The sequence below is a fragment of the Bubalus bubalis genome, chromosome 20 (assembly GCF_019923935.1).
Source record: "Bubalus bubalis isolate 160015118507 breed Murrah chromosome 20, NDDB_SH_1, whole genome shotgun sequence".
Lineage (NCBI taxonomy): Eukaryota > Metazoa > Chordata > Mammalia > Artiodactyla > Bovidae > Bubalus > Bubalus bubalis.
The window spans coordinates 14,665,211-14,692,826 of record NC_059176.1 but is presented as its reverse complement, the minus strand read 5'-3'; the positions used below and the strand labels follow the sequence as shown (position 1 = coordinate 14,692,826).

The window sequence follows — 27,616 nt, the reverse complement described above, 5'->3', positions numbered from 1 at the left end:
AGGAAACCTTGTCACTTCTGCCTTCAAAATACATTCAGAATCTAACTCCTTCCCAACACCTCCACTTCTACCAACCATGCTGATCTAAGCCACCACCGGTATCCTGGGCTTAGACTTCTCCCACCTGACCTCCTTGCATCTTAGTCTTATGTCAACACAGGAGCGAGAGTTGTCCTTTTAAAATGTAAGTCACCTATTTTAAATATAGTAGTGTGTACTTGTCAATTCCAGTCTTCCAATTTATCCCTCCCCACTTTCTCCCCTGGTAACCATAAATTTGTTTTATGCATCTGTGACTCTATTTCTGTTTTGTAAATAAATTTTTTACCTTTTATTTTTTAGATTTCACATACAAGCAATATAATATGATATTTGTCTTTTTTCGTCTGATTACTTCACTCATAACTAATAAGGACCTATTCTATAGCACAGGGAACTCTCAATACTGTGTAATGACCTACATGGGAAAAGAATCTAAAAAATACTGGATATGTGTACATACATACATAACTGACACACTTTGCTGCACAGCAGAAACTAACAACATTGTAAATCAACTCTAATAAAGTTTTTTTTTTTTTAAGAAAATAAAATGTAAATCACTCTTCTGCTGCTGCTGCTGCTGCTGCTAAGTCGCTTCAGTCGCATCCGAGTCTTTGCGACCCCATGGACTGCAGCCTACCAGGCTCATCCGTCCATGGGATTTTCCTCAGGCAAGAGTACTGGAGTAGGGTGCCATTGCCTCCTCCGACTCTTCTGCTAAAACCCTGCAATGGCTACCTATCTCACTCAGAGTAAAAGCCAAAGTCAATGGCTTCAAATGGCCCTACATGATCTAACAGCCTTCATTTCTCACTTTCGTCTCAATCATCTTAGCCCAGACGTGCTAGACTCTTTGCTGTGTGTCATACACTCCCATTTAAGCCCTTTGCTCTGCAAAAAACAACTCCTCGTTTTCTTCAAGTGCTGGATCTCGCTTTCTCAATGAGGCCCACACTGAGTCCTGGGTTTGAGACTACACCTCGCCCACCAGGGCTATCCTCCTTATGCTGCCCTAAGGTTTTTTCTTCTCTAACAATAGGCACCTTCTCACATATCATATAATTTACTCATTTATTATGTTAATTATTTATCATCTACTCGTGGCTGTCAGCCAGAATTTAACCTCCCTGAGAGCATGAATTCTTGTCTGTTTTGTTCACTGATGTACTCCACATGTCCAGCATGGTGCCTGGCATGCAGTGGACATTCAACAAACATTTGGTGATGTTGAATGAATAAATTAGTGAGGTTCCAGCCCCAGGAATTAGTTCGTCTCCTATTTTGGCAGTATAGCTTGATTATAGATTTTCTGTAAGCCATAATTTGATTTTTAATGCATAACAGCAGTTTGGGCCAATGATTCTCAAATTCATACTTCAAACTAATATTCTCCCCCAAGGAGGAAGGTGTTCTCACCAGAAATTGAGTAAGTAATATATCCATACCAGTGGTTCAAGGGGCTTCAAATAAATACCAAATAAGAGTTCCAGAGAAAACTGGATCACTTTTATATAACTTGTGTGACTCTACGTATAAGGCTTCTGCTTTTAATTTCTATAATAGTCTGAGGACCTAGAATTTCATTTGGAGTTAATGTACACATTTGATGAATTTTCTCATTTTGAGAGCACTATTTAAAAAATCTTCCAGTTCTCTGTCTGCTGATAAAAATGGAGATTAACATCCTAACACTGCATTTCCTAGCACCTACAAGACCTGATTTTTTTTTAAATTCATTTTTTAATTGGGGGATAATTGTTTTACAATATCATGTTGGTTTCTGCCACACAACAACATGAATCAGCCAGAAGTACACATATGTTCCCTCCCTCCTGAACCTCCTCTGCACCCCACCCCACTTCTCTACCAGACTGTGCTCCCTGAGCTACACAGCAGCTTCCCATTAGCTAGCTATTTTACGTATGGTAATGAAGGCCAGATATTTTCACATGGGGTACATCAGTGGTTTTTGTAGTCAAAATTGTGTATGTATCCACTTTCAGGGGTGGAAGGAGAAGCTAATAATCTCATTAAATTCTCAAAGGAGGGGTTTTCCCTGGTGGTCCAGTGGTTAAGAAGCTGCCTTGTAATCCAGGGGACATGGTTCAATCCCTGGTCAGGGAACTAAGATCCCACATACTGCAGAACAATGAAGTCTGCACGCCGCAACCAGAGAGTCCATGCGCTGCAACGGAAGGTCCTACGTGACACAGTGAAGACACTGAGCCAGTGCAGCCAAATAAGCAAACAAATATTTTAAAAATTCTCACAGGAGTCTCTGACCTAAACAAAGTTAAGAAACATTACATTTGACTATTTAGTGGCACTCTTCCATTAACAGTAAGCTTTCTGAGGGCAGGAACCATGTCTTTCCCATCCTCAAACCTCAGTGCCTAGCAAATAGTAAATAACATGCTTGCTGAACAAAAAGGAGTGAATAAGTGAAGAATAAATGAATGAATCACTGCTGCCTCAGCTCACACTCACTCTCCTTTCTCCAGGTTTCTGAGGAGATGAACCATAGCAGCACATCAAGGATATCTAAGTGATAATGTTTCCAAGAGTAAGAACTAATCCCAGAAGTTATCACCAGGTTTGAGCGGGGGAACTTTCATAGGAGTGGAAAAGAAATTGCAAAGATGGGAAAGACGTTTGTCTCTCTGCAGCTCTTTAAAGTTATGGTGTTTTTGGGGGGGAGCAGGCAATGAGCTCCTAGGGACCTTGAGGTACTAAGGCCCAGGGTATAGTTTGCAAGAGTTTGTTTCAGGTTTTAGGTTTAAGAGGAAAAGGTGATAGATAACACGTTTACGTTCCTTTCTAAGTCATTCATGAGGATAGGAAAGAAGGCAGAAATTCAAATAAGAACCCTGTCCAGGAATAAACACTGGATTTATGATGCATTGTTTTAGAATCTGAATATATTAGTCAGGGTAAACAGGCTACTCCTCTAATAGCACACCCTGAATTTCGAAGGGACTTTGAAATATTTATTATACAATTTATGCACCATGTTGGCCACAAGGATTCATTTCTATTTATAACAGAGCTATCCACGAAGATTGATCAGATTCAATCTCTGGAATTGGCTGCATCTGTTCTGCCAAGGGAACTTTCTGCCATGGATGGCTTGGCTATGAATTACCCGAAATACTCCAGAGGGCAGCAAGTTGCCTTCTGTCCCCACTTTACACTCAGCAATAGACCAAAGTGGCTGCAGAATACGGTGGGCTGCCTGGAAATAATCATGACAGAGGCTCTACATGGCTTCAGTGATGCCTAACCTCACAGAGGAAGGAAGCCGCGCAAGAACCTCCCCCGCAACATCAGACCCCACAAAACATGTTCCTGACAGAGGCAAAGAAGGAGGTAAACCTAAGCCACATACAATGGCGAAATCTTCCATTTACCCATTGTGCGGAGCAAAAGAGCAGTAACTGGGGGCAGGTGCAGGCAAGGTCACACTTCACTACTCAACACTTCCTGAGTATCTACTAGGCATTAAAGCACAGTGCTGGGTTCAGTGGGGGCACTAGGTGAACAAGGTGAGAGCCCATGATCTCTCACAGTAGAGAGAAACATAAATGCTAATAATTGAAATGCAAGTGAGAGATACCCAGACACACATGTGTTTAGAGAGGTCATGAGTGTGTGTGGCCAGCGGCAGCAGAGGTCTGTTGCTTGTCCTTGAAGGAACAAGGAAGGAAGGTTGGGGTCTTGGGTGCCCAGTTAATGAGGCCTCTTCTCCTTTCTTTCTTTCCTCCCTCCCTTCATTTCTTTCTTCTTAATACTTTATGTCCTTTAAAGTTTTGACTAGAGAATTAATGATGCTCAGAGCTACTCTCCGGAGAGATTAACCCGGTAGTAATGAAGTTTGTGGGAATGGAAATTAAGCGACAGAGGCAATGGCTATTTAGGACATATAGTCAACAGGTCCAGACTGCTGACTACTGTGGGGATCAGCAAGAGAGACGAGTCAAAGGTCACTTGGAGAATGCTGATGTCTTTCAGGAATAGGGTCCCCAGGAGAGAAACAGGAGGCTTGAGAGAACAGATGATGTGTGGTTTTGGATATACTGAAGTGCTAGTCGCAAAGAGTCGGACACGACTGAGCGATTGAACTGAACTGACTGAAGCTACCTGACAGGCTGTTGGAAACATGGGACTAAAGCCCTGGGGAGAGGTCTGGATTGCTGAAGCTATAGATGAGAGAGCATCCTGCAAACAAATGGGAGCTGACACCATGAAAACGGGTGAGAGCTACCAGGGAGAGAGTTTACAAGGAGGAGAGACGAGGGTCAAGGGCAGAACCTGAGGGGATGCCTGCATACAGGATGAGAAAAAGGGCCGGAGGAGGAAACAAAAAGAGCAGTCGTCAGGGCAATAATCAGAGACTCAGCAGAATGTCACAGGGAATAACCGAGGCAAGAGGCTTGGGAAGCAGTGGGAGGTCACAACCGGAAGGGCACACCGGGATGAGAGGACAGGACTTGGGGAAATGCTGGTGGGCCTTCGAGGAGCAGTTTCACTGGACATGGGGTAGGGTCACAAGTCAGGTTTCCACTCCAAGGGTTAAAGAGGGAATGATGGCTACCTAGTTTCTATATACAGTGGTGCATGTACGTGAATCCCAAACGCCTAATTTATCCCCCCTCCCCCACATTTCCCCTTTGGTAACCACAAATTTGTTCTCTAAATCTGTGAGTCTGTTTTTGTTTTGTAAATAAGCTGTATCATTTTCATAACTAGATTCTACATAGGAGTGGACCTACTGCATAGCACAGGGAACCAATATTCTGTAATAACCTATATGGGTAAAGAATCTGAAAAAGACTGAATATTCGTATATGCAGAAAGGAATCACTTTGTGGTACATCTGAAACTAACACAGCACTGTAAATCAGCTATCCTCCAATAATTTTTTTTTAAAAGAGGGAACAAATGAGTTGTTCAATTCATATTTGTGAGCATCCATCTGTCCTTACTGCTTGCCTCTTCTTTTCCCTCCCTGAACTCACCATCTGTCCACTTCCACACTTGTGTGCAAGTTTCTAAAGCCTCTTCCTATTAAGGATTCAATAGATACTGACAAATATTGACAAACCAAATGAATAAGTCCCTCTAGGAATCCCCAGGCTCCTAGAAGGTTATTGCTTATCTAGATTTTTGTCCCCCAGGCAAAGAAACACCGAAGACAAAGGAAATGCAGGTGTTTATTTTCACGGGCTTTGAGTCAGACAGGTCTGGATTTAAATCTTTGCAGCCCTACCACTTACTACCTGTGTAATTTCACTGAGTGTCAAGTGAAAAAAAGGATGTAATCATAGTTCTCATTTCATGGAGTCGATGGGAGGACTAAACAGGATAATGTACATGGTGCCTAATACAGAGTAAGGGTTCAATAAATTCTATCACTATTATGTCCCTGGGTATTACCAAGGGCTACTTACTGAATAAGTATTTATTATGGATAGAGACAATAAGGAACACAAAAGAAGCATTTGAAATCCTTTCTGGCCTCACAGGGGTTTATGATCTCATTAGAAGACTCAAGGTTGACAGAGAAAATACAGGAACAACACCTGATAAGTGTGTTAATGTCTATAAGTGAAACAGAAAATGAGGGTGAGGTGGAGATCACTGGAAATTCAAAACAGAGGTGGGATGCTTTTGATAGGCTATGGAGAGAGAGAGAGAGAGAGAGAGAACATGAGAAAGAGAGAGACAGACAGAGAAAGCAGTCCAGAAGATGGGAGAACGTGTTAAAGCAGAAATGCCTATGCAGGGACTGGGGTCACTTATGACCAGCTTCCTGTATATGGAAGATAAGTGATGAGGAGTAATCAGACACGAAAATGGTTATGGCAGGACGGAGCCTGTCAAGATCTTAGCACCACAGTTCCTGGTGTTTGGTGGCTATTGTTGGGAGGTCCGTGCAAGTCTATTTGGAGGTGGGCAGAAAGACCTGGTCAGAGAAGGCGATGGCACCCCACTCCAGTACTCTTGCCTGGAAAATCCCATGAATGGAGGAGCCTGGTGGGCTGCAGTCCATGGGGTCGCAAAGAGCCGGACACGACTGAGCGACTTCACTTTCGCTTTTCACTTTCATGCATCGAAGGAAATAGCGACCCACTCCAGTGTTCTTGCCTGGAGAATCCCAGGGACGGGGGAGCCTGGTGGGCTGCCGTCTATGGGGTCGCACAGAGTCGGACACGACTGAAGCGACTTAACAACAAGAAAGACCTGGTAGGGAGACCAGCCTCACTTGGTGGAGTCGGTCAGGCAGACTAAAGTCTGATGCTCATACAAGGCCCCAGAGGACTAAATGCTTTTTTGAATGCCAGCCAGGATTGGAAGCAAAAGACTCATTCCAGACTGGACTTCCTCATCATGAAGCAGTAAATGTGGATTTTGAGCCTTTTGGATAAGAGGGAGCATCATGGGTGCGGGGACAGGCAGAGCTCAACACCACAACAACCATGCTTGTGTGCACCAGTGAATGAATGAGCGTGAGTGCAAATTTCCACAGTCTTCCTGGGTATTGCACAGACTCTAAATCTCCCTCAAGATTGCAGAGAGCATCGTTCTTTGGACACCTTTAGGTTTTGCAAAGCTACACACTTTTAATTACATTTAGTGAGGAACCATCTTAGAACTTAAGTATATCTAACCATTTCAAGTCTGTAACAGAAAATGGCATTAAATGATAAAGCTTCCCTACCAAATTGAACATGCCTAGCCATCCTATTTATAGATATAAGAAAAACATAACACAGATATACCTCTTTCAAATTCAGCGACCAATTTCCCAAACATCTGCACTGAAAAGATATGATGTTAAGAAGCGTTGGGGGAAAGAATCACAGTATATGTCCCTAGTGTCATTCACTGATCTCAATTAATAGGATGTCCACTGGCCGGGGAGATAAATTAATCCAGGTTTAACATGATCATCTTTGGGGTTTACCTAAAATACTACTCTGTAGACAGAGTGTGGGCCATCTCAAAAGGTGAGAGGTCCCAGGGTACAGGGTTGCCAGTTTTTATAGGAGTGGGTAATTTTATAGGTTAATAAGTGGGAAGGTTATTTCAACTATTTGGGGGAAGCAGGGGATTTTCTGAAATTGGGCCACCACCCACTTTTGGGCCTTTTGTGGGCTGCCTTGGAACTGTCATAGTGCCTGTGAGTGTGTCATTTAGCTAATACATTACAATGAGCATATAATGAGACTCGGGTTTAGTGGAAGTCAACTTGTCCACCATCTCAGACCTAGTTGGTCCTAACTAGCTTATGTTGTGTCCTCCGGGGCTACATCAATCTTTTAAAGGTTGTGCCCTGCCCCCTTCCTGCCTCATTCCCCACCTCAGAGATTTTGTAAAAGTTTGTTCTCCAATGAAAGCACACAATGATTTCTGAAAGTCAATATTTTGCAGTTTGCATTTCCAACTTTTAAATTTTTCTCAAATACCAGAAGTTAAAACTATCATTACTGGAAATATCTAAATTATGAGAAAGGTATATTCCTAGAGTTTATCAGTGCTTCTCTCATAGATAATCAATTGTGCTGTGACCACTGTTTTCAACTTATAAAAAAAAAAAATTTGTGCCAAATTTTCACCTAGGAATAGGAATTTTAAAATGGCATTATGAGGTTCTCAGTGAGAACCAAGCAAGTCCTACTGAGATTATTTAGGAGTGTATTTTCTTCTGATAACAAAAAATATAATTTTTTTCATTCTTTTGACATCATTGCACTATGAACAACTACTCAAAATGGGTTCCATTAAAGAGTTCCTTTCATTCCACTAAGTGAAATAAGGTCATCCTTTTTAATTTTGGAGATGTCTGTGCCCAGCCAAATGACAAATGTCATTTAAAGCCCTGGCACATAAATTGCAATAATTTTTTAGACACAAACTTCAGGGTTCAACTGCCAAGTCTACATGCTTCCTTTCATGGTGTGCCAGCACAAAGAGTTACTAGGGGAAAATGTCTGTTAAATGAAAAAGGTTACATCATATTGAAGGACTGTGTGCTTAGGAATGGCTTCCTTTTGCCCGGTATTCGAAGATCAGAGTAGCTGTCATTTCCTCCTTTACTGCAGGATTATCCTTTTAAGTAAATGAAAGGTTGATTCTTAGGTGCATTACCCTTATTATCTTGCTAGAGCACAGAAAAAGGTTTAGAATGCAACATTCGGGTCTAGGAAGTGACGAGATGTGAAGAAATTCCTTGTTGAGAGTCTGACAGAAAAGACTAGCCAGCTCACAGGACCCAAAGCAGCACTGCTCTCTGCTTTTTGGCTATGCTAGCAGTCCTCACCACTGTCTCATTCTCTACAGAGCAACTGCATTAGACAGCATCATCTGCAAACCCAAAGTGATGACGTGGCAGACCCGATCAGAGAGGGGAAAATACTAACAACCACTAAAATGGCTTAGAACACAGATCGACAAGTACCAAGGCATGTAACAGAAATCTGTTACGCTAATGAAGTAAGAAACCATTATAGTCTTTATATAAGACAGTTAATGTTTTTATATGCAAATACTGTATTTCTTCAATATACCCTGAAATAGGTGATATTCCAATGTTTGCTTCTTTGAAGAAAAGCTGTGACCAACCTAGACAGCATATTAAAAAGCAGAGACATTACTTTGCCAACAAAGGTCTGTATAGTCAAAGTTACAGTTTTCCCACTAGTCATGTATGGATGTGAGAGTTGGACCATAAAGAAAGCTGAGCGCCGAAGAATTGATGCTTTTGAACTGTGGTGTTGGAGAAGACTCTTGAGAGTCCCTTGGACTGCCAGGGAGATCAAACCAGTCAATCTTAAAAGAAATCAGTCCTGAATATTCATTGGAAGGACTGATGCCGAAGCTGAAGTTCCAATATTTTGGCCACCTGAAGCGAAGAACTGACTCATTTGAAAAGACCCTGATGCTGGGAAAGATTGAAGGTGGGAGCAGAAAGAGACAACAGAGGATGAGATGATTGGATGGCATCACCAACTTGATGGACATGAGTTTGAGCAAGCTCCGGGGGTTGGTGATGGACAGACAAGCCTGGCATGTTGCAGTCCATGGGGTCGCAAAGAGTTGGACAGGACTGAGTGACTGAATTGACTGCCGTAATAGAGACAAAGCATGGCATTATGGAAACTGCACAGGCCCTGGAGTGTGATGACTTGGGTTCAAGTGTAGCTCATTAGAAACAGGGGGCCCTTGGATAAAAGGGATGATAATCATACCTGCTGTATCGACTTCACAGGATTTTGGAGGGGCTCAAACAGGATCACGTATGTGCAAGTACTTTGTAAACTGTTAAGACCTTTCAGATCCAGTTCTTTATTATCATGATTATATTTGTCTGCTTACTTACTATATTAATCAGTATGGATCACAGGGTATACTGTAAATCAGGCAGCATACGTATCAAGTACTGATTTTGGCAAGTCATTGATCTAATAGCATGAAGCCTTTGGGAAGTTAAACATGGCTCTCAAATCCTGCTGCAGGCTGCAGAACAAGTCCCACTGTCTAGAAAGGCTAAATGTTCATCCATTTTTGTGTAGAAGGAAAGAGCAATAAGCAAATAGAACCTTGTACATCTATATTAGCATTTAAATCAATATTTTATCTGAGAATATATTAGACAACAGGATTATTTAGGTTAATGTTATCTACTTGAAATATTTGTTCAAAGCACAGGCTGCCATCAAAGTATTTAATGTGGTTTAGATCAAGGGATTAGACTTTGAGGCTTAATGGAAATAAACTTCAAAAGACCCTTTTCACAGAAGTTAATATAAGTAGAATATATAAATATAAAATATCATTTCTGTCCCAAAGGAACAGTTAAGCAGTAAACACAAATCTGTTTGTTCCATGTCTCAGTGGGATTTAGATTTTTTAAAAGGGGAGGGCCAACTCCTTTAATGTGGAGCTACTCTTAATACCGGTCTGTATAAAGTGATGAGGGACAATTTGATTAAGGTTAGGCATGTGGGTAAATAACCCTTAGCAGGAAAATTTGACTGAGGTCTGTGCATATGGAACCTTGAACAGAAAGAATACAAGTTTGGGGCATATCATTAAAAATGTCCTGTCACTAACTTCTCAAATTATGTACTTGTTTAATATCAAGACCACAACCACCAGCCAGGGACTGTACCCCTAAGAGTTATAGTTTGATTTTAAGAGGTGAGACAAAGTATACAGGGGTGGAGGAGAGAGTCCTAGCTTCCTCGACCCTAATCCTCTTCTTTTCCATTATATTTTCTCATATAGAAAATATAAAGCTTTTCCCCCTGTACATCCCTTGGCCCCCCATGTTTTGGTCCTCTTGACACAGACAACTTATTCCAGGGAAATAATTTTTTTTTTTTTCAGGGAAATAATATTTGGTAGAGTAAGACAGACTGTTAAGAGGCAGAGAGATGGCTAACAGTTTGTGTGGATATATATTTCTAATGCCTCTCTGCTGTCTATTTTTATTCTCTAACAGACCGTATTTCACCCAACTTTGTAAATCATAATGTTGACATTCTTATTAGCACAGTGAGAGCACACAGCAATCACCTATTAAATGCTTACTAATGATGATCAAATACCAGCATTCAAGATGCTCTGGACAAGAAAATCTACGCTACTTCAGAGGTATTACAAAGAGTTTTTATAACCAGAAAAATTATACTAGCCACAGTATCTTTAGCATCTTATTAAGGAAAAAAAAAAAGAATACACATTAAAATCCTTGGCAGAGTGCCTAATACCAAACATTTATTACTTAATTTTTTTCTGTTCTCCAGATTAGTTAATGTAAATTATCATTATAAGCAGATTATGCACCCATTTAGTGCAAGGAATATATTTCTCTGGTATTTTCTAGAGCACCTGGAGCTGAACCAGGCAAAAGAAAAAGTTGCCAAGTATTCAGAGAAATAAAGTGAGTAATATGTGTTTGCTTTGGTTGAAACAAATGATCTGCATAAAAACCCTTATTTCATTAAAGAGTCCTTTAACCAACATAGAAAGAAAATATATACTCAATGTGTATTGTATCATACCACATCATATCTTAATAACACTACTTTACATTTGTTTAATGCTGCTTGTTTATAAAGGAGAAGGTAATGGCAACCCACTCCAGTACTCTGGCCTGGAAAATCCCAGGGACGGGGGAGCCTGGTGGGCTGCAGTCCATGGGGTCGCACAGAGTCAGACACAACTGAAGTGACCTAGCAGCAGCAGCAGCATGTTTATAAAGCACTTGCATCTTTATCATCACCTTGGCTTTCCCCTCACCCCAGTGTGACAGTAGCTTAGGAACACTGTCCTTAATTTACAGGTGAGAAACTGAGACACTGAGAAGTTAAATGTCTTCATTTGTTCAACAAGTCAGGTATTTTCTAGGTTCCCTGTTTATAGTGATAAGCAGGACAAAGTTCCTGCTCTTATGGAGCCTACTCAGTGGTGTCTGTAAATAAGGAACAGCCAAGTCTTTGAGTGTAAGTTCACCATGAAGGTATGATTTAACACTTTCCTTCACTTTCATGAATATGACAAAATTGAAATAGCAAAGTTCTATGTTGGAATGTCACTCATTTCTCAATAATCTGAGTGACTTCTTTGCTAAATTAGTAGTTTTCAAACGTTAAAAGAATATTTTCTCAATTTCTGTGCTATTCACGTGACAGTCATAGACAGTAAATCATTAACATTTTATTCATCATTTTCTTAAATTCAGATCATCAACAAAAGGATAAACCGGACCCTGATTTGTAGTGTTGGATGATTTTGGTGCTATAAATACTCCTATCAGGACCAATTTTATGCTATCAGTACAAAGGCACTGAACTCAGAGTTGGGAAAAAAAGCACAGCAGCACACCACTGTAAAGTACTTTCGCCACTCAGATGCAGTAGATGTAAACACACACAAGAGCACAGATAATTAGAAAATGGTAAGTTTTGAGCATTTTATATTTTTAAAATGTAAGTTAATTTTAAGCTTACATAATTTAATTTGTAATAGCTTCCATGGTGTTATTGTTCTTTTTTTTTTGTAAAAAGGCAATGGCACAGGAGAAAACATTGGCAAATCACATATCAGATAAGGGATTAATATCTAGAATATGTAAAGAACTCCTAACACTCAACAACAAAAAAGAAAACAACCCTAGTAAATAATGGGCAAGGGGTCTGAGTAGAGATTTCTCCAAAGAAGACACACAAATGGCCAGTGAGCACATGAGAGGGTGCCCACTATCACTGACCATCAGGGAAATGCAGGTCAGAACCACGTGCGACATCACATCACATCACATCCACAGGATAACTCCTGGTACACAAGAAACTCAAAACAGAACCAGCCAGGAATAACAAGCGCTGGCAAAGGTACAGAGAAACTGCAACTCTCACACTGTAAACAGGGATGGAAAATGGTTTAACTGTAGTGGAGAACAGTATGGTGGTCCCTCAAAAGTTAAACAAAGAATTATCATATGACCTAGCAATTCCACTTCTAGCCATATACCCAAGAGAACTGAACAATATTTGAACCACTGTTCTTGGGAGCATTATTTGCAGTACTCAAAAAGTGGAACAATGGGCAAACAATGGAAACAGTGAGAAAGTTCATTTTTTTGGGCTCCAAAATCACTGCAGATGGTGACCTCAGCCACAAAATTAAAAGACGCTTGCTCCTTGGAAGAAGAGTTATGACCAACCTAGACAGCATATTAAAAAGCAGAGACATTACTTTGTCAACAAAGGTCCATCTAGTCTAAGCTATGGTTTTTCCAGTAGTCATGTATGGATGTGAGAGTTGGACTATAAAGAAAGCTGAGCACTGAAGAACTGATGCTTTTGAACTGTGGTGTTGGAGAAGACTCTTGAGAGTCCCCTGGACTGAAAGGAGATCAAACCAGTCAATCCTAAAAGAAATCAGTCCTGAATATTCATTGGAAGGACTGATGCTGAAGCTCCAATACTTTGGCCACCTGATGCGAAGAACTGACTCATTGGAAAAGACCCTGATGCTGGGCAAGACTGAAGGCGGAAGAAGAAGGGGACAACAGAGGATTAGATGGTTGGATGGCATCACCAACTTGATGAACATGAGTTTGAGTAAACTCTGGGGTTGGTGATGGACAGGGAAGCCTGGTGTGCTGTAGTCTATGGGGTCGCAAAGAGTCAGACATGACTGAGCCACTGAACTGAACTGAAAAGTGGAAACCTGGAGGGGTGGGATGGGGTGGGAGGTGGGGAGAGAGGTTCAAGAGGGAGGGGACATGTATATACCTATAGTTGATTCATGGTTATGTATGGCAGAAACGAACACAGCATTATTAATTATAACTGTAAAGCAATTATCCTCCAATTAAAAATAAACTGATTTTTTAAAAAAGAAAGTAGCATAACTGTTACCAGGGGCTCAGGGGGAGAAGGGGAATCATTATTCAATGAATACAGAGTTTCAGTTCAAGATAATGAAAAGTTTCTGGAGCTGGAAAGTGATAATGGTTGTTCAATAATGTGAATATACTTAATGTCACAGACTTAAAAATTATTAAAATAAAAATTTTATGTATTATATATATAAACTTCAACACAATTTAAAAAAGAGCAAGAAATAAAATAAGGAATATTCTGATGCCTGAATAATTTTTTTAAAAAAGCAACAGCTGACAATGTTACGAAAATTTAACAATCAGATTTTGTGAGCCAGGACAGGCTGGCGCCAGCATATCAATGAGCTTGCCTTCCTTCTAATAGGTAGGTGTAAAAGAGACTGGCTCAGGGTCATACATGAAATGGAAGATCCAGTCCAACTCTAGATCCTCCAGTGGTCTAGCCCTATTTCTACAGTAGCAAAAGAACCTAATGCCAGGAAAGATCGGCAGCAAAAGGAAAAGAGGGTGGCAGAGGATGAGATGGTTAGATAGCATCACCCACTCAATGGACATGAATCTGAGCCAACTCCAGGAGATAGTGGACAGGGGAGCCTGGTGCGCTGCAGTCCACGGGGTCGCAAAGAGTCCGACACAACTCAGTGACTGAACGACAGCATACTGTTTTCCATATAAGCAAGTAACTATCAGATTAGTATCAGAAAGTTCCAAGGTGTATCTGTTTGTTTAGAATGGCTGCATGGAGATCAGAAAAACATGCCTCAAAGGTAAAGATGGTGAATTTGGGAAAAAGGGATGCAGCAAGTTCTGGAGAGAATAAAGATGGGAGAGTAGAACAGAAGGAGTCCGTAGGTCCAGTAGCTGCTCAGTCTGTAGATATGCAGGAATGCTGCAGTGGGGAGAAGGAAGAAGCCCCCTTCTAAATGGGTTCTGATTAAACTCAAAAGGAAAAAAAAAACTGTAGCACAGCCAAGGAAACCATCAGCAAAACAAAAAGACAACCTAAAGAATGGGAGCAGGACTTCCCTGGTGGCCCAGTGGCTGAGAATCGCCTTGCAATGCAGGGGGCATGGGTTCGATCCCTCGTCGAAGAACTAAGACCATGCACCACAACTAGAGAACCCCTGGTGCCGTGATTCAAGAGGAGCAACGTGGATGGACCTGGAGATCATCAAAGTGAAGTGACTCACATGGAGAAGACAAATATATGCTATCACTCACGTGGAATCTAACTGTTTAAAAAGTGATGCAAATGAACTTACTTACAAAACAGAAACACAGACTTAGAGAACGAACTTATGGTTACCAGGGAGAAAGGGTGTGGGGGGTATAGATTGGGAGTTTGGGATTGACATATACACACTGCTATATTTAAATAATTTTTTGGCCACACTGCACAGCATGTGGGATCTTAGTTCCCCAGTCAGGGATCGAACCTGTGCTCTCTGCAGTGGAAGCATGGAGTCCTAACCACTGGACCACCAGGAAATACCCCATATTACTATATTTAAAACAGATAACCAACAAGAATCTACTGTATAGCCCTTGTCTCAATATTCTACAATAACCTAAATGGGAAAAGAATTTTAAAAAGAATGGATACCTGTATGGATATAACTGAGTCACTTTGCTGTAACCTGTAACTAACACAACATTGTTAATCAATTATACTCCAGTATAAAATAAAAATTTTAAAAAGACATACAGATGGCCAAAAAGCACATGAAAAGATGCTCAACATCACTAATTACCAGAGGAATGTAAATAAAAACTATATCCTTGGAAGAAAAGTTATGACCAACCTAGACAACATATTGAAAAGCAGAGACATTACTTTGCCAACAAAGGTCCATCTAGTCAAGGCTATGGTTTTTTCAGTGGTCATGTATGGATGTGAGAGTTGGACTGTGAAGAAATTGATGCTTTTGAACTGTGGTGTTGGAGAAGACCCTTGAGAGTCCCTTGGACTGCAAGGAGATCCAACCAGTTCATTCTAAAGGAGATCAGCCCTGGGTGTTCTTTGGAAGGAATGATGCTGAAGCTGAAACTCCAGTACTTTGGCCACCTGATGCGAAGAGTTGACTCGTTGGAAAAGACTCTGATGTTGGGAGGGATTGGGGGCAGGAGGAGAAGGGGACGACAGAGGATGAGATGGCTGGATGGCATCACCGACTTGATGGACGTAAGTTTGAGTGAACTCCGGGAGTTGGTGATGGACAGGGAGGCCTGGCGTGCTGCGATTCATGGGGTTGCAAAGAGTCAGACACGACTGAGCGACTGAACTGAACTGAATGATATAATACCTCACCCGGTCAGGATGGCCATCATTAAAACGTCTATAAACAATAAATGTTAGAGGGGGTGTGGAGAAAAGGGAACCCTCTTACACTGCTGGTGGGTATGTAAACTGGTACAGTCACTATGGAGAACAGTATGGAGGTTTCTTCAGAAACTAAAAATATAATAGAGTTACCATATGACCCAGCAATCCCACTCCTGGACATCTATGTAGACAAAACTGAAATTCCAAAAATATGTGCATCCCAATGTTCAATGCAGCACTATTTACAATGACCAAGACATGGAAGCAACCCAAATGTCCACCGACAGAGGAATGAATAAAGAAAATGTGGTACATATTTACAACATAATATTATCCAACCATAAAAAAGAATCAAATAATGCCATTTCCAGCAACATGGATGGACCTACAGATTATTATATTAAGTGAAGTTAAGTCAAAGACAAATGCCACATGATATCACTCATATGTGGAATATAATTTTTTTTAAAAAGTGATATAAGTGAACTTATTCAAAAAACAGAAACAGACTTACAGATATTGGAAACAAACTAATGGGTATCAAAGGGGATGAACATTCACACACTACTATGTATAAGATAAGATAACCAACAAAGACCTACTATGTACCACAGGGAACGCCATTCAATATTCTGTGACAACCTACATGAGAAAAGAGTCTAAAAAAGAATGAATATATGTATAATTGAATCACTTGGCTGTACATCTGAAACTTACCATTGTAAATTAGATATACTCCAATTTGAAAAAACCCAATTAAAAAATGGGCAGAAGATCTGAATATTTTTTCAAAACAGACAGACAGATGGCTAAGAGACATACAGATGGCTAATGAAAAGACGCTCAACATCACTATTTATTAGGGAAATGCAAATTAAAACTACAATAAGAAATCACCTCATACCTGTCAGAATGACTAACATCAAAAGTCTACAAATAACAAACACTGGAGACGGTGTTACGAGTAGGGTGCCCTTGTACACTGCTGGTGGGGATGTAACTGATGCAGCCACTGTGGAAAACAGTCTGGAGGCTTCTTTAAAAACTAAACATATAACTACCACATGACCTAGCAACTCCACTCCACGGTACATTATCTAGAAAAAAACCGAAAACACTAATTTTAAAAGAAATATGTACCCCAATGTTCATTGTACTATATACTATGAAAGTGAAAGTCACTCAGTCATGTCTGACTCTTTGCGATCCCATGGACTATACAGTCCATGGAATTCTCCAGGCCAGAATACTGGAGTGGGTAGCCTTTCCCTTCTCCAGGGGATCCTCCCAACCCAGGGATTGAACCCAGACCTCCTGCATTGCAGGTGGATTCTTTACCAGCTGAGCCACAAGGGAATCCCAAGAATACTGGAGTGGGTAGCCTATCCCTTCTCCAGCGGATCTTACTGACCCATCGAACTGGGTTCTCCTGCATTGCAGGTGAATTCTTTACCAACTGAGCTACCAGGGAAGCCCACTGTATACTATGGAAGCAATCCAAATATGCCTCGACAGATGATTTCATTTAGAAGATGTCTCTGTCTCTCTCTGTCACACACACACACTCTGGAATATTATTCAGCCATAAAAGATCAAATACTGCCATTTGTAGCAATGTGGATGGATCTAAAGAATATTATGCTAAGTGAAATAAGTTGGAGAAAGACAAATACTGTATGATATCACTTCCATGTGGACTCTAAATATAATACAAATGAATATATATGCAAAAATGTAGACTCACAGATATAGAAAACAAACTTGTGATTACCAGAGGGGAGAAGGAAGGGGGAGAGACAAATTAGGGGTAGTAAATGACAGATACAAACTACTGTATATAAAATAGATAAGCAATAAGGGTTTACTGCATAGCACAAGGAATTACACTTATTATATTTTAATAACTAATAATGGAGTATAATCTGCAAAAATACTGAATCACTATGCTGTACACCTGAAACTAACACAATATTATAAATCAACTAAACTTCAATTTTTTAAAAAAGCCCCTTTCTTCGGTCTTCACCAATTATGTACACTCCTAGGTTGTGATCAAGGATTTTCTGAGAGATGTCCCTGCCTTGTCAATGTAGCTACTACCAAGGATATCTTGATCTCTCCTAAATTTCCTCAGATCCCCCAGTACCTCCTATCTGGAGGGTGTCTTAGGAAATGCTGCAAATGAGGCATTACCAGTGATAGCCTGATGCGATGATGCTGAGAAAAAACATTCTGTTCAGAGAAAACGGTCTCAGAGGCAAGAACAAGAAAGCCAAGGGCTTTGGATAGAAAATAGCTTTGCCAGAACAGAGAGTTAGCAACAGGCAGACCACTGCAAAGCACTCTGAACCTTGTGATGAAGAACATGTCTTATTGTGAGAAAGAGACTGTTTTAGCACATTTTTTCATCTATTTTCTGTAGGAAATAAATCCCTCTCTCAACATTTGTTTACATCTAGACTTGAAAAACTGTAGACCGAATTTTGAAAACCCTCTTTAAAGGAAGTTGGACTTATTTATGGTCCACACACTCCCAACAAAGCAGTGATCCTTCCAAGGAAGGATGAAAGGAAAATGAAATTATAAGGGGGATTAACAAATATGAAAGTCTTTGAGAATATACCATTGGCAGCATTTGAATTTCACTTTTTACTAATATTAAACTAGGCTCTTCGGAGAGATCAAGTTATTTGCTGATTGTAAAATATGGAACATTAATACTTTCAATATACAAAGGTAATACTTAGTGCATTTCTGAATATCAGCATGATCAAAAAAGAAGACGTACTTTACCTCCCTGGGCCTCATTTACTAGCTGGTCTAACAATCCCTGCATTGTAGGGTTGTTGGAAAAACAGAGTGTGAAGTATATATAGCACCTGGGAATAAGAAAGCATTCAGTATACTGTGACTGCTGTTGACACTGTGCACACGCATGTTTAATTCAAGAAACAATTATTAGGTGTGACAATATACAAAACTTGATCTAAAATCTAAGTTTTATTTCATCTTTTATTCTGTTATAAAATATTTCAATCACAGGAAAAAATAAAAGAAGAACCCTCCAGATATCTGGCAGACCATTTGTTTTCACTCCCTATGATTTTCAACTTTATGACAATACTACAATTTATCCAGTTCCCCAAATAATACTGGCACTGAACATGCCGCCTAGGAGAATCTCTCTGGGGTACAGATCTAAAGGTGGAATTGCTGGTCACAGGGTATGACCATCTTCCTACCACAAACTGCTCTCCAGACTGATATAGTATCCTCTTTTGCATCCAACATTGTAGGAGCATTTTCATTCTCCAACACTAGATGTCAAGCGTTTTAATATTTGCCAACACTATGGGTATGAAGTAGTATCTCATTGCTTTAACTTACATTTCCTTAATTATTAAAGAGGTTAAATATCATTTCATGTGTTTTTGTCTGTTATAGGGTTCTCCTTCAGTAAACTTCTGTTCATGTTTTTAATTAGGAAATTGGTCTTTTCCTTACTGATTATATTCTGGCTCTCAATTCTTTCCCAGTTACACATACCATAAATATCTTTCAAAGTCTATTCCCTGACTTTTTAGCTTTGTTCACTGTGAACTATAATCATCATAAATGGAGACGATAACATTACCTCATATGATAATGTACCCGAAAGCTCCGACTCAAGCATCAGGTACAGATTAAATATTTAGTACAAGTTCAGTTTCCTCCATTCTCTCTCAACTTCCAATCTTAAGAAGTTCATAACTTAGTAACAGAGGAGTGATTATAAGCACTGGTTCTGGAGTTGAAGAGACTTTGCTATATTTAGCTCTATGATCTTGGCCCACCTTGCTTAAGCTCTTTTAGCCTCAATTTCCTCATTTGTAAAAGTGAGATGATAATATACTTAACTCAGAGTTATTGTGAGGTATAAGGGCTTCCCAGGTGGCACAGCGGTAAAGAATTTGCCTGCTAATGCAGGAGACGCAGGAGACAGGGGCTCAATCCCTGGGTCAGGAAGATTCCATGGAGCAGGAAATGGCAAGTCACTCCAATAATCTTGCCTGGAAAATTCCATGGGCAGAGGAATCTGGCAGGCTCTTGTTCATGGGATCACAGAGTCAGACATGACTGAGCACACCCGTTATATAAAGTGTTAGCCCAGGGGCTGGCAACATAGGTCTCAGCATATGGTAGCTGCTATCACCACCAACACTATGAGGAGAGATACACAATGAACGCAGACAACTGTAATATAGAGCCAAATATCACTAACATTTCTATGAGAAAAACAGTGACTCAGTGCTAGCAGAATGCAGAGATAAGAGTGATAACATGCAGCTGGGGTTCAGAAGAAGTGACCAAGGCTCCACAGAGAAATGGTGTGTGAACAGGCCTTGGAGGAAGATAGAAATGAAAGAGAAGGACATGCCAGCAAACAAAGCAGAGGCATGGAAATTAGAAACATCTATCTCCAGTCTGCCAAGATATAGGGACAACTGACTCAGGAAGTGAGCATTCACTTTTCTGGTTATCAGAGTATTCTATGCACTAAAAGGTAATTCATGGCTTAGGTATTTTTCTGAGTATAAATATGGAATACTGTTGGCTTTGGAATAAAATATGGTGCACAAGACTCAGTGGAAGAATTATTCAGAGAAAGGTGGGTTAGGAGAATAGGAGACAGAGCATCTGACTGGTACGGAGGCAGCAAATAGATGCAGATGGCAAATGAGTGGCAGGCTAGGGGACCGCTGGTCTAGACAGCCAGGTTTGGTGGCTGCTCACTTGCTGACTTTCAGGAGATCAGCAGGGCATGATTTTCTTTCTTAAGGTGCATTCTGAAATTTGACCCAGAAAAAATACAGCCTTTTCTCATGGCCTTTGCTTATATAGGCCCAGGAGATCATTCCCAGTCTAATTTTTTTTTTTAAATAAAACAAATTTCATTAAGTATGTTTTGTTTTGAGTAAAATGTGCTCCACTTATACTTTTATCTACTTATAATTTAAAACAGCATTTGACTATACTGGAATATACCAGAATATCTATTACTATATTTCTCATGAGCTAGTTTGTTTCTTTCCAAATTCATAGCACATGATCAATTATTTTAGAAATGATTAGGCCTTACTTTACTCTTTTCTTAAGTTTATAATTTAGTTACTCACAAGATTTGTATAGGTCAGTTATCAGATCCAGCTGTAAACTTTGTCCAGCACAACAAAGTATCTGAAGTTGGACCTCAAAAATATTAGGACTGTTATTTTTGTTGTTGAACCTAAGTTTGTGTGCCTGATGCATAGTGGGACCACGTAAATAAAAATGTTGGAGTTTGGAGCACGGAAAGGTTTATTGCAAGAACCCAGCAAGGACCATGGGTGGCTCATGCTCAGAAGACCCGAACTCCCTGACTGTTTTCAGGAGAGAGTTTTAAAGGGCAATATTTGGGGTGGGGGCTGCAAGGATGTGACTTTCTTCTGACTGGCTGATGGTGAGGTTGGAGTCTCTAGAATCCTAACCTTCTGCTTCCAACCTCTCTGGGGTCTGTGTGCTTGTGGTCAGCATGCAGTCACCTGGGTGGGGGTCTAAGTTTCAACAGATTAACTCAGAGATATGCATCAGATTGCTATCTATATCCCTTCAGGAGGACCTAGAGGTCCCATGTGACTTTGCTATGTTGTCAATGCTTGAGTCTGCCCTCTGGAACTCACGAAGGCCTAAAAGAGAGCCTTAATGTTTTTGTTTTTGTTTTTCCTACAAACAAGAAACAGGGAACACAGAGGGGTTTTGGTATCCAGGAGGGCCCCAGTCAGTTTCCCTTTTATTTTTTTTTTTACAAATCCCAGGTTTGAGCATGGAGAAATGCTTTTCCTCAAACAGAAAATGGTGGGCAGTTCTGTATGCAAAGCCAGAAATGAACCACAGCAGCAGGGAAATCTTCTGATCACTCAAACCCAGCAGAACCCTATGCATTTCTAAAGGAAAAACCTACTACATTTTCCTACCTTTTCCAAAACTTGTCTGCTCGAGGTGATTACCGCGTGCGCACAGATGCAGCCAAAATAATCACTGTGGGACCAACAGCTCTTTCCTCATTGTCTCCCAGTTCTGTCTGCCTCTGCCATAAGTAAACAAACAGCAGGTGTGTTCACCACTAAGTTAGTCTTACCTGCTTGCAAATCCCTAAAATACAATAGAATGAAAACTGGCAAGAAGAATCCTTGCTGTTTGTTGGAATCTGAGCTCGACCAAACAATGACAGAAGTAACCTGTGGTCGGTCACAAACCGTGGACCGTAACTCTAAGACCATAGCCCAGAAGTTACCTGCCACTGTATGAGGTTTGGAGAAGGAAATAGGAGCCCACTCCAGTATTCTTGCCTGGAAAATTCCATGGGCAGAGGAGCCTGGCAGGCTATAGTCCATGGAGTCACAGAGTCAGACACAGCTGAGCACGTGCACACCTATGAGGTTAACACCCTCATCTACATATTACTTCTCTGTAACAATATCATAACCTCAAAATGTTACTTTCTATCTTTTTATAACCCCTTTCTAATTGTTGCCTGCATGCGCTATATGCACAGAATATACCATCATGTATGTATGGTGTGTATATATATATACACACAGTGGTGATTACTTCTTTCTTTCAGAGCAAACAACCCCAAAAGCAGAACACACACAAAATCAAAACAAACAAAACCCAAAATATCACAGTTTGTTTTCCATATGAAGTTTCTCTCTTTATGTAACCTGGCAATATTTTGAAATGAATTCAGATGCTTTATTCCTTTGCCTTTCTGAATGCATAACCTTCACCCTTTCTAGCTCAAGGCATCCATCTGCTTGGGGAGAGATAACAATTTATTAGAGAAGGAATATAAATAGAAAGAAGGAAGTGACATTTGGCTTTTGATATGCAAAACTTTATGGAGTATATTAGTCAGCTTTGCTATATAGTAACAAACAACCCCAAACCTCAGTGGCTGAAAGCAACAAAATTTTCTTTCCTACTTACATTAGAGCCTGGCCGCAGGCCAGGGTCAGCTTGTTCTGTGAGCCAGGCTGATGAAGAAGCTCCTGTTTTGGGGGTGCCACCCTCATGGAAGAAGGAACAGAACAAGTGGGCTGGTGGAAACCTGCACTGACAAGGCTTCTGCTCGGATGTGGCGCCTGTTACATCCTGCTCACATGCCACTGACCAGTGAAAGCACTTGTCTCAGCCCCACATCAATGGGGCAAGGCTGTGCACTCCTCTCACAGGAGGTGCTGCAAGCCACATGGCAACAGGAGCGGAGAATGAACAACGGCACACAGCAACAGAATGGACAGCATGCCTCACGACAGCAGCCTTGCAAGCCAAGTTGGCTTGCATGAGGATTTTCCAAAATCCTTTACCTTTTGCTTTGCTTTATTAACCAACAAGCCTACTGGAAAAGAGAATGTAGAGAAGATATCCCATCCAGCTCTTCAGCCACAGTAGGTCTATAGAGGGAGGAGGATATAATGTCAGAGAAAGCCCTGTCCTTGCAGAGCCTGGGAGACTTGGGGAAGGGCATCAAGGCAGCTCTGATTTCCCTATCCTGCAGGGCCTGTTAAATGAAGAGGAAACCAGTGGCTGAGTGCCTGCTCTCTCTTCCTGCTTGTTTGAGACTCTAGGACAAGATCAACTCTCAGGTGGCCTCCACTACCACATGGGGCACAGACCCGGCAAGTCAATGTCACAGTGGGGCTGGCAGAGAAGAGCCTGATGATCCCATAGGTCCCCTGAGGCTCAGAGCCTGAGAGATGACAAGAGGAAGAAGACTCAGGGGTGTGCAGCCAGTAGAAGTCAAGGTGAAGCCCAGCTAGCTGGAGTGAGCTGGGCAGGGTTCTGAGCAGGCAGTCACCAGCCACACTTCAGCCACGATGCCCGCAGAGCAGGCAGCACTCAAGTGGATAAGGGAAGGTGCCCCCAGGACCCAGAGACCGACAGGCTTGTCATCTGTGTGACACAACCTCAAGGGACGGTTGGAATCATTGTGTCCAAGCTGAAGCTTTAAAGTGGACTGGATATGTAGGTGGTTTGTCTTCCCTGCCAATCAGTGGTAGAAGTGCAGAAGGATGGACATCATGATACTGACAAAATAATGAAGCTACTTTTTTCTCTCGGGAAGGCTCAAAGAAATAAGCTGAACAACTTCTACTTTGTCCACTGTTACATCCACAGCCCTAACACAGTGCCCGATGTAAGGATTCAATAAATATTCACTGAATGAAGGAATAAGAGGCCACACATGAGAGGAAATGGATTAAGAGGTGACGCTTTCAGCCAGGCAGACTGAATTAAGAAGACAATGCCAGTTTCTTCTTGGCATCAAACCAATGCACCACCCCCCACTTCATTCCTGAAACAAGCTTATAATCTTTATGACATAGCTCCTACCACCATATTTAACTTACATCTGCTTCCCCGTTTCAAAGCCCTTTGGATAACTGCTGCACCTTTTGCCTCAAGGGAAAAACAAAACAAAACATGAATAGCTATGTAGGATTCCACCTCGCAGTCACAACAGGAGAGCAATGAGTGTTATGGAACCCAAATGGGTGATATCTGAACCAAGAAACTAACTTTGGCATTTCATGACAACTTGATTTTACCTGCCCCAAGATAATTTCAGTGCTGGAGCTACTGAGCCTGTAGGCACCATCGTGGCTGGGATTCATACACAGAACATCACAAGGAATGACAGAGAAAACATGGTAAATAAAATACAAGGTTACACAGGATTGAGGTGGGGATGTGTGCTGACCGAAACAATCAACTACCACAACGAACTCTGCTTCTCAGGATTCTAGCTGTACACCAGAGTCACCTGTGAAGGTTAAAAATGAAACAGATGCCTGGCAGTTCTGACTACGCAGGGTGGGGCCTGAGCAATACTAATTTTTAAAAGCCCTACAGGTCATTCTGACCAGAGTGTTCTGCAAGTGAGAACGCCTGAGAACCTGATCAGCAAGGACTGCATTTATGAATGAATGAAAAAGCTCCTTGAGATTATAAATTCTTTGTGTGTATGAGCCATGTCTTATTTTTTGTGTGCTAACCTCCAATGTGTCTTGTAATGAATGAATAAATGGATGAATGAGTCACAAATACTCTGCCTTGGTAACCTGATCTCTCAGGGAATTTTGAACATGAGAAACAAATAAAGTTGATAGCAGATATATACTGTATATACTTCCTAACAGAATTCCTAGCAGAATATTAGACTAAATGAGAATGAACATATGTGGTCATTGTTCATTCTCACAGATAGTCGGACACGACTGAGTGACTAACACACACACACACATGTGGTCATTACAACAGTAATTTAAAAAAAAATTAAATGAAATGAATTTTTGTTGAACTTCCAGGGTTAAGGGAGGGGAACCAAGGAAATTGGTTTTGATAAGATTTGCATAATGCAGTTCTACACTGGGATATGACAAAGAGTAGAATCACAAAGCTGCCTCATTCTATAATTTGTGTATTTTTCTATTTACTTCTCCTTGGACAGCAGTGTAAGGTACAGCTGAAAATACCTGGTGTTACTGATACGATTTACGATATAAGGCACCAGTGTTTTTAGAAATGTTTGATGTGTTAATGACTCCAGAGCCCTGGATGAGTGAAGCAAACCCGGATGGGCTCACTGCAGTTTCGAGCTCCTTGCTGCTTTATGCTCAAGCTTTGTGGTAACAGAAGCCTATGCTGGGAAAAAGCAGCACGTTTCACTTTCTAAGCCTTCCTAGTTAGATGCTAAATCACAGGCAATTCTGCCTGTTAGCAAAGCTCAGCCACACCACGGATCCCACTCTGTCCCCTCAAAAAGAGGAGGTGAAGGTGGAGGCTGAGGAGAGGCTGACACGGTGTGACCCCGGGGAGAGTCTGAGGGCGGCTCTGCAGTCTGTCACACTGAGCTTCCACGGAAGGGATGAGGGATGCCGAACAAAAGAAGGTGAAGTGTGAGGCAGGCCGGCGAGAGAAGAAAGGCTCGGAACGGAAGCGGGAGGAGAAATCTATTCTCGGCTAATAGGACAGGAGCTTTCTGACTACAGGTTTTTCCCAAAGGGGCCAGTGTAAGGAGGGAAGGAAAGAGAAGCCCTGAGAGTGCAGGCGGGCTGTTAGTTTGACTGAGTGTCCTAATCAGAAGGCCTGGCAGAGTGATTAGACCCCCACGTGCTCTGGGCCCCGCCTGCCTGGGGGCACACGCGGCTACCTGCCCTGGCTGACACAAGCAATTACACACGGCACTGCACAGGAAGGCTGTCTGTGAATTCCTCGAAATAAGCAAGAATGGAAGTCTGCCTGGGGCCCCTCATCCGCAGGAACACAAACTGTGGATATGACAGCTATTCCATTATTTCCCTGTGAAAATACAGAAACAAAATCAATGATGTTACTGCTCCTTTGTTCTATTTCGTGTACTCCAGTATCTGGTGGCTGTATCTGTGGTATTCCTCAAACACTGTACACCTTCTTCCGCATTAACTTTAAGATCACCTGAATGTTCAAAGACATTAGAGAAACTAAAGACAGGGACGTCTTCTTTTGTTTTTCTCAACTGATGACTCTGTCCCAGTTCTACAGACAATACAGCCAGAAGCAGGCTGTATACTAACCAGGTCAGTCCCTTGAGAAGCTTTTTAAATATTCCAGCAGGCCAGAAAATAGACTATTAAAGCTTCTCAAACTGACAATAAAGGACAAATTCTCTTCTAAGTGTCTCAACAAATACCACAAACGATAGTTTTCACGCAAGCCTCTTTTTTTGATACTGTATTAGTGAGCTCTATGCTTAATATTTTCATGTGTTATAATTTGCACTGTGTATATTCAATAGAGGCTTTCATCTATCCCATTATTTCCTTTTGCTTTGTGAGATCCCCCCCCCCCTCAGGAAACTATGTAGCTAATTTCTAATATTTAAAAAATAGTTTTAATTCTGACTTAATTTCAAAAGTAGAGAGATGAAAGGCAATGGAATACAATGATTAAAATCATAGACACTGCAGTCAACCTCCTTGAGTTCAAATTCTGGTTCTTTTACTAACTTGGTGACTTTGGGCAAGTTATTTGATCTAAGTCTAGCTTTCTCTATAACATAGGGAAAATGGTTTGTCCCTAAAGATTTATAAAAAATTAAACAAGATCATTCATGTTTGGGGCTTAGCACAGTGTTCCATATCTAGTAAATGTTCAGTAAATGGTGATTATGATTCATTTGCACCTGCTGGATATAGAGTATAAATTTTCCTTTCAGCACTCAAAACGTACAGGAAAACACAACAGGCCACAGATACAATGTATCTGAAGCTGGTGGTTAGAAAGATTTCAGGAGTATGCCTGGTCACACAGGATTCTGGAATTTAGCCAGGCTGCAGAGTCGAAGTTTCTGCTCTTGCTTCCTTGGCAATAGTCTGGGCGTGAAAAAGATTCCAATTTTGATAATCAAAAGTCAACGAAAATATACTTTTCAGGCAGGTGTCTAATTGAATCTGGTTTACTTGAAAAGAACAGTGATAGAATTTGTCACAATAGGATCTTAAAGGTCATGCACAGAAGTTCATTCAACCCTCCTTCTCCAGTCAAGTAATTTAGGTTCTCAGGTCTTCCAGTTAGAATGATCAGACTAGTGACTTAAATGCTTTGTTAGCCTGACCAAGTAACGTCTGTGTTTTCCTTGGAGCCCCGCTGGCCTATGCTCAAGTTCACGAACTTCTACAGACAGGTAAACGGAGTCACGTTGCCCTCATTTACCACCTGCCTTAGCACCTGTTTCGGCATCAATTTCACAGTAAGGGATTAGAGAGAGAAAGCCGTAT

General features: G+C 41.1%; 1 protein-coding gene across 7 annotated transcripts in view; it reads right to left on the bottom strand.

The window, feature by feature from the left end:
- The window catches only part of FRMD5 (FERM domain containing 5), a 320,737-nt gene that overhangs the window by 120,341 nt on the left and 172,780 nt on the right, over positions 1-27,616 (bottom strand). The gene's annotated exons all lie outside the window — the stretch shown is intronic.